At 28.7% G+C, this 11306-nt stretch overlaps 1 pseudogene; it reads right to left on the bottom strand.

Moving 5' to 3' along the window:
- On the bottom strand, positions 6946-10602 carry LOC109349879 (annotated as a pseudogene).

Here is an 11306-nt window from a genome sequence, read left to right as displayed (position 1 = left end):
GTTCATTTCTCATTTCCCGAAAAACAAAGAAGTAGAAGACCATTAGTAGATCAACATCTGAGGCTGAATACATGGCTCTTGCTTCTGTTTCTTGCGAAATTTAATGGCTAAGTTACCTCTTCACTGATTTGGGTATTCCTTTTATGAATCCTATTTCTGTTTATTGTGATAACCAATCTGCAATTTATCTTGCTCATAATCCAGTTTTTCACGAAAGATCGAAGCACATTGAGATCGATTGCCATATTGTTCGTGAGAAGATTCAACAAGATCACATACATCTCATGCCAATCTCTTCTACAAACTAACTTGCAGATGCTTTTACTAAGCCTTTGCCTATTGTTGCCTTTTCTCTTTTTTTGTCCAAGTTGGGACTATGTTCAATTCATTCCCCTGTCCAACTTGAGGAGGTGTAAAACTGATTATGCCGTTACTTAGTCTAGGTTCCTTTAGTTTCAATTTGTTTTCCTTCTTTCTATTTTCGGGTTTCTATTAGGGTAGTTAAAGCTCTTGTGCTAACAACTTTCCCTTTTTAGTAAGGGTTGGTTGTTATATATTTTCCTCTATAGTTCTTCTTTCTCAATTAATCAGTAATAATATTCATAGAGCTTTTTCAGATTCTTCTTTTTCTCTCTTCAATGGCTTCTTGTTATGCTCATGTTATCTTCTTGAGGAAATCTAAAAACATAACCAATGGACATATTACTTGAGTTTCTGAACTGTAAAAGTCTAAACTAAAATGAGATGATCATTCTCACATGAACATGAGCATTATTTAAAAATATCAAATTCAACAAGTATGCCTTTTGTTTGGTAAAACCACACCTTGCAAGCATCATGTGCATCGTGAAATTATATGCATGCAAATATATGTAATATTTACAAACAAGTTCTATATCATGTATAATCATAGAAAGACTACTTACACCTTACTTGTCTAATGAGATACCAACAAAGAAAACTTATTTTCCAAATGAGATAACATGAAATTGGTTTTGATACCACTTGTAACAAAATAATCTTTAATATAGAGGTTTTAATGGCGGTAGACTTTATACTTAAAATATAAATAATAATACATACATACTAAACATGATGAACAAACTATTGTCATATAGCCAAGATCTTTCATGTTAAATCATCAAGAAGAATAAAGATAAAACTAGAACTTGAGCGGAAGCGTACCTTAATGTATTCATTTGATAATATTTATAATGGCTTGAAGAGAATAGAGTTATTTTGTTGTATCTACAATTGGGGACCATAACCTCTTATTTATAAGGAAGTGCATACCCTTCCATGAAAGGTGATGCTACTTGATTTTTTTATTCCAATTTTGCTCATCATAAAATAGAAATAAGACTTTAAGTATCTAAATAATTTTCATGACAATTATATCTATAATCATCTACCTTACATGAATTAGATCAATTGAGTATCCAAACCACACTTAAACATTACATGTGTTGATCCAAAAATTCTTACAATTTTGGTTATAATTCTTTATCACAAGAACCCAATTAAAAACTATTACAGAAATTAGGTACCAAATTAAAAATTTAAACTATAATGACTTATTTAAAAATTCACACATAATTTAGAAAAATACTTATAGTTCTCCAAACATCCCTTAAAAAACCCTCCATCAATGCCAACTTCAAACCCTAAAACTCTACAAACTCCTTTACCTTATACCCTCGTCTCTAACATCTTCCAAGAAGCTTTATCTTCCTCACTCCATTTTAGCTTCATAACAAACCTCTCACAAATTCCTATTCATTTTTAACTTCATTTCCACCATAGTGTGAATATATATGATTGGCCAGCAAATATTTAGTTATTATTTTTTCGACTACATTTATTTCAACAAATAACAAATAAGTGAAAATAAGTCTCATTTTTGATAGAAATGTTGTGCTCACCTAGAGTTATAAGTGAGTGGCATGCCATATTTTCATTTTCTTGTGCACAAAGTGTTAAAGAATAAACTAGCAAGTTACTCATGCATTAGCATATGGCGATATTTTTTTGCCGCATGATTAAGAACACACATATTACATGTGTATTTATACGGTTAAGAACATATATATTACTCGTGCATTCATATTGTTAAGAACACATGTTACCCATACATTCACATGGCTAAGAACACATGTGTTACTCGTACATTTACATTGCTAAGAATACACATGTTACTGATGCATTAGTATATTTAAACACATATGTTACCCGTGCATTACAGTGTTAAGAACACATATGTTACTCGTGTAGTTGTCTGTTCAAACACATTAGGAAAAAAATGACAATTTCGAATTTGAATTTTCTAATAAAAATAGGAAACCAAAACATGATACTATATGATTTTTTTTAAATAAATATTTTAAAAGTTGTAGAAAATAAAATTATTTTTTCAATTTCGAATTTGATTTTTTAATGTAAATAGGAAAATCAAATTGTGATACTATGAGTTTTTTTATTAAAAATATATTAAAAATCTAAAAAGAACTTCAATTTCGGATTTAATTTTTTCAATGATAATAGGAAAAAATTAAAATCCAAATAATTTGAACTGTAATATTAAAATTCAGTGGGAAAAGCATCACAAAACTTGATGTAATGAAAAGTACAATAATTCTTAGAATGATAGTAATTGTTAAATATAATAGATAGATTAATGCAAATATTGAATGAAGTGAAATTGTATAGTTTTTTCAATTTAAATTAAATAACTATATAAGAGAAGATGAAGAGATTATATTAAGGTTTTGTTACTAAAAGTGTGATCATAATATTTGATAATAAAAATATTAATTGGTCGAATAGTTAGATTGATGATGATATATTATTAATAATTTATCATTAATAAGAATATGTACTAATATTCATCACCTCTTCCATAATTAAAACTTTAAAAAGAAAATAATTGATTGTTAATACATAATATAATTTTTCTTCTAAATTTTAGCTATTTATCATTAATATGATTATGAATAGTATTTATCACCTCTCTCATAATTATGTTAATTAAAACTTTAAAAGATTTGAGTGGTCCAGTAATTACTTTTCATCGTTGTCAGCAACATAACACGTCGCATACTTTATATATTTTTTATTATTAATTATGAAAACATACATTACACAATTAATTATATGGTTTAGGTAGATACATAGTAGTACCATGAAACCTTTTAGGAGGGAAATAAATTAAGGAGGAAGTGACATGTGGCAAATGATGATGTGGAAGAAGTTTAAAATGAGATATTTTTTATGAGAAGCGAATAGAGTGTGAGTCAATGCATTGCAAGTGTCTGGAGCTGTCTATGAGAGAAAAAATTGCACTAGCATTTGGCACGTATTAAATGATAACATCATTAGGAACTTTTTTATTACATAGTAAATAGATTTAGTATAACGTGTAGTCATTACAGATAAATGTCTAATGTCATATTTTTTTTGAAATTATTAAGAAATGTAATAATAAATTTAATATTTTTATATTATTATAATAAGGAAAGAAAATATATTGTTTAGTCATCATAAATAAAGGTCTAATGCCATATATTTTTTAATAATTAAAAAACTCAATAATGGATTTAATATTATTATATAATTTAATATATTATTATAATAAAGATAGAAAATATATAATGTGGCTATCATAGATAAAGAGAGAAGGACATGTTTTGTTTTGAAATAATTAAGAAATGCAATAATATATTTAATATTATTATAATAAGGAAAAATATATAGTGTAGAAATGTACACATGAAGGAGATGAAATCATTTTAGATGTAAAAAAATGAATGAAAAATTGACATGTGACAATAGATGATGTGGAATGACCTTTTATTATTATATAGTTAATAAAAATGAAATAGATAGATATGGAGGATAGTTCATTAATGCTCCACCAAACTCAAAGGTTTCGGATGGACAAAAATGAGCTAAGAAAGTGGTGGTACCATAGAATTCAAGATGGTGTAAAAATTGAAAAAGAATAAATGAGAGCGTTTAAAAGAACTAGAAGGTAATTTAGGAAAACTTAATAACAAAGCGAGATTGAAATTTTATGTGTGATAGCATGAAGGTGGGGGAATGTGCCTCACAATTATTCAAATCAGAGATACAGTAAAATGGGAAATACTATTAGGAAAAAAATTGTCCATAGTTAGGTAAATTATTTAGGAACTTTTAACTACTTGATGATCAATCTCGTTTAACTAATAACGAGCAAAAAAAGGATTTGATCCAACAATTATGTTAATATCTAGGAGTCACATGACGAATCATTAAAGTAATAATTATTTTTATATATTAATTATTATAAAATATATAGAAATGTAATCAAAATCAAAAATTTGTTGCATACCAGCAGATATCCACTATCCATACGGATACTCACAAATAATATAGGTATGGGTATGAGTATATGTATACACTACTATGTCTACCTGACCTCACTATAATCTCTATCCAATTTCAAGACCTCACCCATATATCTAATACTTGTTTAGGTTAATATAAGCATCAAGTCATTTTAATATTAAAGTCTTATGAGTTGTCTTTTTATATTAGTTAAATGAGTTAGACTTTGAACCCATTTTAGTTATGATTCATTATCACAAGAATCCAATTAGAAATAATTATAGAGATTAGGTCCCTAATTACAAATTTAAACAATAATAACCTATTTAAAAATTCATACATAATTTAGAGAAATGCTTATAGTGCTCCAAACATCACCTAAAAACCCCTCCATCAACACCAACTTCAAATCCCTAAACTCCCACAAACTCCATCACCTTATACCCCCATCTCCAAGCTCTCCCAAAGAAGCTTTATCCTCCTCACTCCATTTTTATCTCCCAAATTCCACTTCATTTTTAACTTCATATATGTGATTGGCCAAAAAATATTTAATTATTAATTTTTAACTATATTTTTCAACAAATCACAACAAGTGACATCTAGAGTTTCATTTTATGATATAAATGTTGTGCTCCCCTAGAATTATAAGTGAGTAACATGCCATGTTTTTATTTTGGTGTGCACAAAGGGTTAAACAATAAATGTGAAAAAGATTGATCTAGACGATGGTAGATTCATACACTGCCAAACTCAAAGGTTGCGGATATGTCTAAAATGGGCTCCAAAAGTGGTGGTGCCATGGAATTAAAGACGATGTAAAAACGAAAAAGATGTAATGAGAGCATATAAAAGAGTGAGAAGGTAGTCCAAGAAAATTTAATAATAAATAATAAAGTGATTGTGAAATTTTACTGAAATACAGTGTTGTGAGGTATGGGAGGATATATTGTCCTTGGTCTTTCAGTGTATCATAAGCTAATTCGTTTACAGTGTTGTAAAGAGCTAGGAAGCATATCTTCATGTAATTTGGAAGAAGTTGAATTGATTTAATATCACAACTGAAAGAAACACCTTTAATAGCTTAGTGATTAACATTGACTAATACTCACTACAATACTATATAGTGTGATGAAGAGTATAACAGTTTAAGGGAATAAATAATTAAACAAATAAATTACCTTTCCACAGCTGCAGTAAAAAGCTCTAGTTCATCCAAGGTGCCATAGACATTATCAATGATAGTTATTAGGGATGCCAGTTTAGTTAAACCTTTGCGAACATGACTAAACTGAGGTCAAAGATCATTCCAACCGTCCAAAAGAAACACTCCATTAGCCTGTCCCTACTAAAGCTTATATTTGACTAGTCTCATCCCCTTCCACCACCTTCATTAATTAGTATGCAACAACAATTTAACCCTCTTTGTCGTATATTAGGAAAATGTAGATTAATAAAGACTTTTATAGTAATAAATTGTTGACAAAAACAACATATATGGAAGAAGCACTTGTATGTTTTATTTTTGTATTATCAAGGATATCCTCTCACCTTTTTCGGGAAAGAATTAATCTCTTTTGGGGTTCATGGCTGCCCCTCCTAACAAGTGTGGCTTCCAGCAATTGAACTCTTGACCATGGAGATCTAGTGACGCCTTACACCATTAAATCAACGCATTGCAATTCTAAGTTGTGATGTTTATAATAATTTGTTTATAAAATAATAAGATTTTATATATGAAAATTGTATTTAAAATCACCGATATTTTTTTTCATATAGCAAGTCCATGAAAAAAAGTATTAATACTCTTATAATATATAAAGGTAACTTCCATTTCAAATCATTTAGATGCAGGTTCTTTTTGTCAAAACAAGTGTTGTACCTTAATTTTTGATTATATGATCTTTCAAAGTTGTCATTGGTTAAAAAATAGAAATTTATATTTTTTTTCATCCACCTGTAATGAAATGGTATCCAAGATAATTGCATAGATTAAATATACCTTTGATTTATTTTATTAAAAAAAATACTTATTTTTTGTCTCTCTCACAATATTAAATCTTCCTCTTACATATACCTATATGCACTATGGAATTAAGATTATATAATTTTATGTTAAAAATTAATTCATTCTATGTGACTACTTAAAAATGTAATTGGTAAACAATTAGAGTTTATCCATTCCAAAAAGGGATTGATACACAAATTAAATATATTTTTATTATTGGAGTTGAAAATACTGATTAGATAAATCTCCTCCAATAGTAACCACTCATGGAATCAAATATCTAACCTCACACATTTCTTAGTTGATTTTTAGGTCAATCATTTTTGCTACATTTGTAAATATATAATTAAGTAACGGAATTTTTACTAAGTTGGGATAATCACGTGTAATTGAGCATACATTTGATGGTAAATTTATATTTTAAATGATGTTTCATTAACCTAATTAATTTTTACATACGTACACAACCAATTTAATCGTTTAGAAATAATAATCTTTGAATATTTGGTGTTTAATCGTTGCTTTATCAGAACTTGTGTACAAAAGTTTATTTATATATTAAGATTTTAATTGGTTAAAGTACATTAAGCACGTTCTATATAAGAAACACATTTCATTTATGCGTTTGTCTCCCTGGTAGCAATGGGTTCAATTATCAAGGACCAAATTCTATTTTTTGCTGCATTATCTGGGGCACCAAGGCCATCTCCATAAAGGTAAAAGCACCGAGAAATTCTAGCAAAGTTGATTGCTATTTCCACGAAATGTTTTGGGAAAGGAGAAGATGTGACTCGATCTTTGTTCAACTTTTTCCAATTTTCGTCGAGCAAACTATGGATATGTTTATAAGCATCCTCATAACTAACACCATTTTCAGACATGTAGCATAAAATCGACTTTGCTTCTTCACCTCTTTCTAATTCACTCTGCAAGATTCAAATATATGATCAAGTAATTAGTCAATTATTCAACTCTCAAATTTAATTTGTGTTTCTAATTTTATTATTTAAATTACTTTGACACTATTGAATTTTAGTAAATTACATAAATCATCTCTCACTTTTTGTATCTACACAAATCACTTTTAATAAATACACGGGTTGTACTCACTACCTAACTCTACAAGGGAGATGCCTATAATCTTTTAGAAAAATAGTGAGGAATGTAATTTTAAAATAAACTTCACGAGTTGTTAGTGTAATTTACTCTTATTAAATAATACATTAGTTAGAATAAATTGATTATTTATAAATTTGCATATAAAATTTGATTATGAAATTGTACTTCTTTTTATGTATTTAAGCAACATCTCCTTAAAATTATAGATAATATTTGTAACGAACTAAAATAAGATTTTTTTACCATTTATTATGTTTTTACTTCTTTGTAATGTGTATCACTCGATATCTAGGAAATTATGACTAGATAAATTTTGACATAATTTACATTGTTAAATATGATAATGGTCATTTCTTACAATTTAATGGAGAAATTGAAATTCAACTTTTGTTGGGCCAAACAACAAATTATTCCTTCCTTAAATTATTTCCTTAAATATTTTCAAAATGTATTAGCCTTACCAAATAACAAATATTTGAATAATAAAATAATCTCAAATGTTTTATTATTTTTATTAATGACATTTAAATATAAAATACACAATTTTAACAATGATCTTGTAATGACAAATGACATGATGGATGATTAAGGTAAGTTACAGTAGTAAAATTACCTTTGAAGTACTTAAATCATTGCAAAGGCGAAAAATAATGGATGGCCTATGCAATAGTTCATGGTAATTCTTGAAGGAAACAAGTGCCTCTTTAGTGATGTTGTGATTTAGCAAGCAATAAACATGAATCAACATAACTACACCACCCACCTACACCTGTGCATTCTTGAGGTAGTCATCAAATTTTGGTAAAATTTTGTCCTTAGACCACTTAGCTTCTTGTAGGAATGCTTTCAACAAATCTGTCCACTATAATTATATTAAGAAAACGAACACTTAGTTTAGTAAGAACATATAACTAAGGAAATGGATAAAAACAAAGAATATTTTATATTGTAGAATTAAATACATTACTCTTATAATTAATTTAGTCTAAATTCTAATTTCAAATGTGACTTTAGTGTCGATTATCACATACTGCTTTCATGAGGTATGGAAGGATATATTCTCCTTCGTCTTTCAATGTGTCATAAGCGAGTTCATTTACAGTGTTGTAAAGAGATAGGAAGCATATCTTCATGTATTGTGGAAGAAGTTGAATTGATTTTATATCCCAACTGAAAGAAATATCTGTATCTAGTTAGCTCACTAATTAACATTGACTAATACCTCACTACAATAATATAAGGGAATAAATAAACAAATAGATTACCTTTCCACGGCTGCAGTAAAAAGCTCTAGTTCATCCAAGGTGCCGTAAACATCATAAATATCATCAATGATAGTTATTAGGGAACACACTTTAGTCAAACCTTTGCGAACATGACTAAACTGAGGTTCAAAGACTATTCCAACCGTCCAAAAGAAAGTCTCCATTAACCTGTCCCGACTAAAGCTTATATTTGTGGCTAGTCCCGTCCCCTTCCACCACCTTCATTAGCGTGCAACAGTAATTTAACCATGTTTGTAATTTATTGGGAAAATGTAGATGATAAACACTTTTATAATAATAAATTGTTGACAAAAATAACATATATGGAAGAACCACGTGTGAGTTGCGATGTTTATAATAATTTGTATTATAAAATAATAAGTTTTTACATATGGACAAACATCTTTTTCTTTTTTCATATATAGTAAGTCTCATGAAAAAAAGTATGAGTACTCCTATATAAAGATGTGTGCCCTTTCAATTCACTTAGATGTTGGGCAAAACTAGTGTTACATTCCAATTTTTGGCTATAAATATTAATTAAGTAATGAAATTGTAAGTTTTATGACTCATTCTAATATTTTAATTTAATTATAATGTTATGAGTAATATGAGGTACGGACATGAGAATATCTCCCATCATAAAGAATAATATAGACTTATTATTTTGTTAAATTTATAGTTTTCCAATTTTTTTTGTGTAAATATAAACTTACTGTGACATTTCTTGGAGATCCTTTTGCAGTGTTGACTGCACAACGTTAAAATCTAGTTTGGCCGCATCAAGTAACACTTTATTCGCATCATTTCTTCTACCATATGCATCAATATACCATTGGGCTTCCATCCTTTGGATTCTATGATGCATGGGAAGCTCCAATGCATGGCTCACTTTTTCAAATTGAATATTCTCTCTATCCTCATTATGCACTCTAAGATGGAAGCTAGTAAAATCTTTGGCCTTATCCAGGATCTCTTCTCCTTCATAACCCAGAAATGAAGCCTCATATAGACTTAATATTCCTTTAACATCTTTGCTAAGGCTTGCCTTAAAATTACCATTATGGTCCATAAACCTCTCAAACATTTCTGCATTATTATGTTAAGTGAAATTAAAAATCTACAATTTACCCATTTTTTATCATAACTAAACTATTATACCTGATGAGACTTCATAGTCATATTCTCTGAGGAGCCTAAAGCTTAAAGCAGCTTCATGGAGGCTTGTATGAGTAATTTGGACATTATATATTTCCAGAGAGAGAAACCTATCAAAGACTTTTGCTATTTCCTTTTCAAAATGGTAGCTGAGACCCAATCGTTTAACATCATCAATTAGCTCCAATGTTGTCCATATGTCTACATTTTCATCATTGATCATTCTCCTCACTTCCTCTTGTAGCTTCATAGAACTTTCCTCATATCTTGTATCCTATGTACATATACACAAAGATCAAATCAAGTATGAGTACCATATAATATATACAATGGGAATGGGGAGTAATAGCTATAAAATGATATTTTAAGTTAAAAAAGTCAATTTGTCTATATAAAGATGAATTATTCATCACCCCATATTCATGATTTAAGGACTGCAAAAAATCGTAATCCCAGTTGTTAGGTTGATAATTGGCTGACTTTCTCTCAGAGACATTTTTGCTTGCCAAACATCGGATGGGGGAATCAATTCTATGCATGAGGAGACTAGGCCTTCCTGGTTTTATATTTTTACCGAAATCAGTAAGTGAAATGAAGGAGGAATTGAGCAACATGGGACTAACTAGGGCCATCAAATTCTAGGTTGATTGAAGCTTGCATATGGGATTTAATTGGGATGTGATCATATTTATAGTTCACCATAAATATTAAATATATTGAAGACTCCACGTTTTAATTTTGTTGCTATTTTATATTTTATAGCCCAGCTAGGCACTGAATCTTAGATGATGACTTAGTGATGATAGTTAATATTTATTGGGATAAAAAAATACACGTTTTATTGCATTTTAGTTTTTTATATTTTTCATAACATTTTCCTCTCTAGTGCTAGTGCTGGTGAATATTTTGACTCTTAATGATGAATTTAAATCCGTTTCAAGTATTAGAGAAAAATACTATTTTTCTTTGAACTTTAAGGGTAAAAATGTACTCTAATAATAAAATGCAGTACTCAGAAAAGAGCCCTAGCAAGTTGCGAGTTCATGATGTTCCAAGAAAGTTGGAAGCTTTAGGCGTGGATTGGGCAAGAGCCCTAGCAGAGCATTTTTCCAGTACTCAGAAAAGAAATGAAAATTTCGAATTTCAATTTTCTAATGAAAATAGTAAACCAAAACATGATACGATCTGGTTTTTTTTTTGAAATAAATATTTTAAACGTTGTAGAAAATAAAATAATTTTTTTCAATTTTGAATTTGAGTTTTCAATGAAAACAGGAAAATCAAATTGTGATACTATATGAGTTTTTTTAATAAAAATATATTATAAGTCTAAAAAAACTTCAATTTCGGATTTGATTTTTTCAATTATAATAGGAAAAAATTAAAATCCA

This window comes from Lupinus angustifolius, chromosome LG01 (assembly GCF_001865875.1).
Source record: "Lupinus angustifolius cultivar Tanjil chromosome LG01, LupAngTanjil_v1.0, whole genome shotgun sequence".
Classification (NCBI taxonomy): domain Eukaryota; kingdom Viridiplantae; phylum Streptophyta; class Magnoliopsida; order Fabales; family Fabaceae; genus Lupinus; species Lupinus angustifolius.
This window is presented reverse-complemented; position numbering and strand designations above follow the sequence as displayed.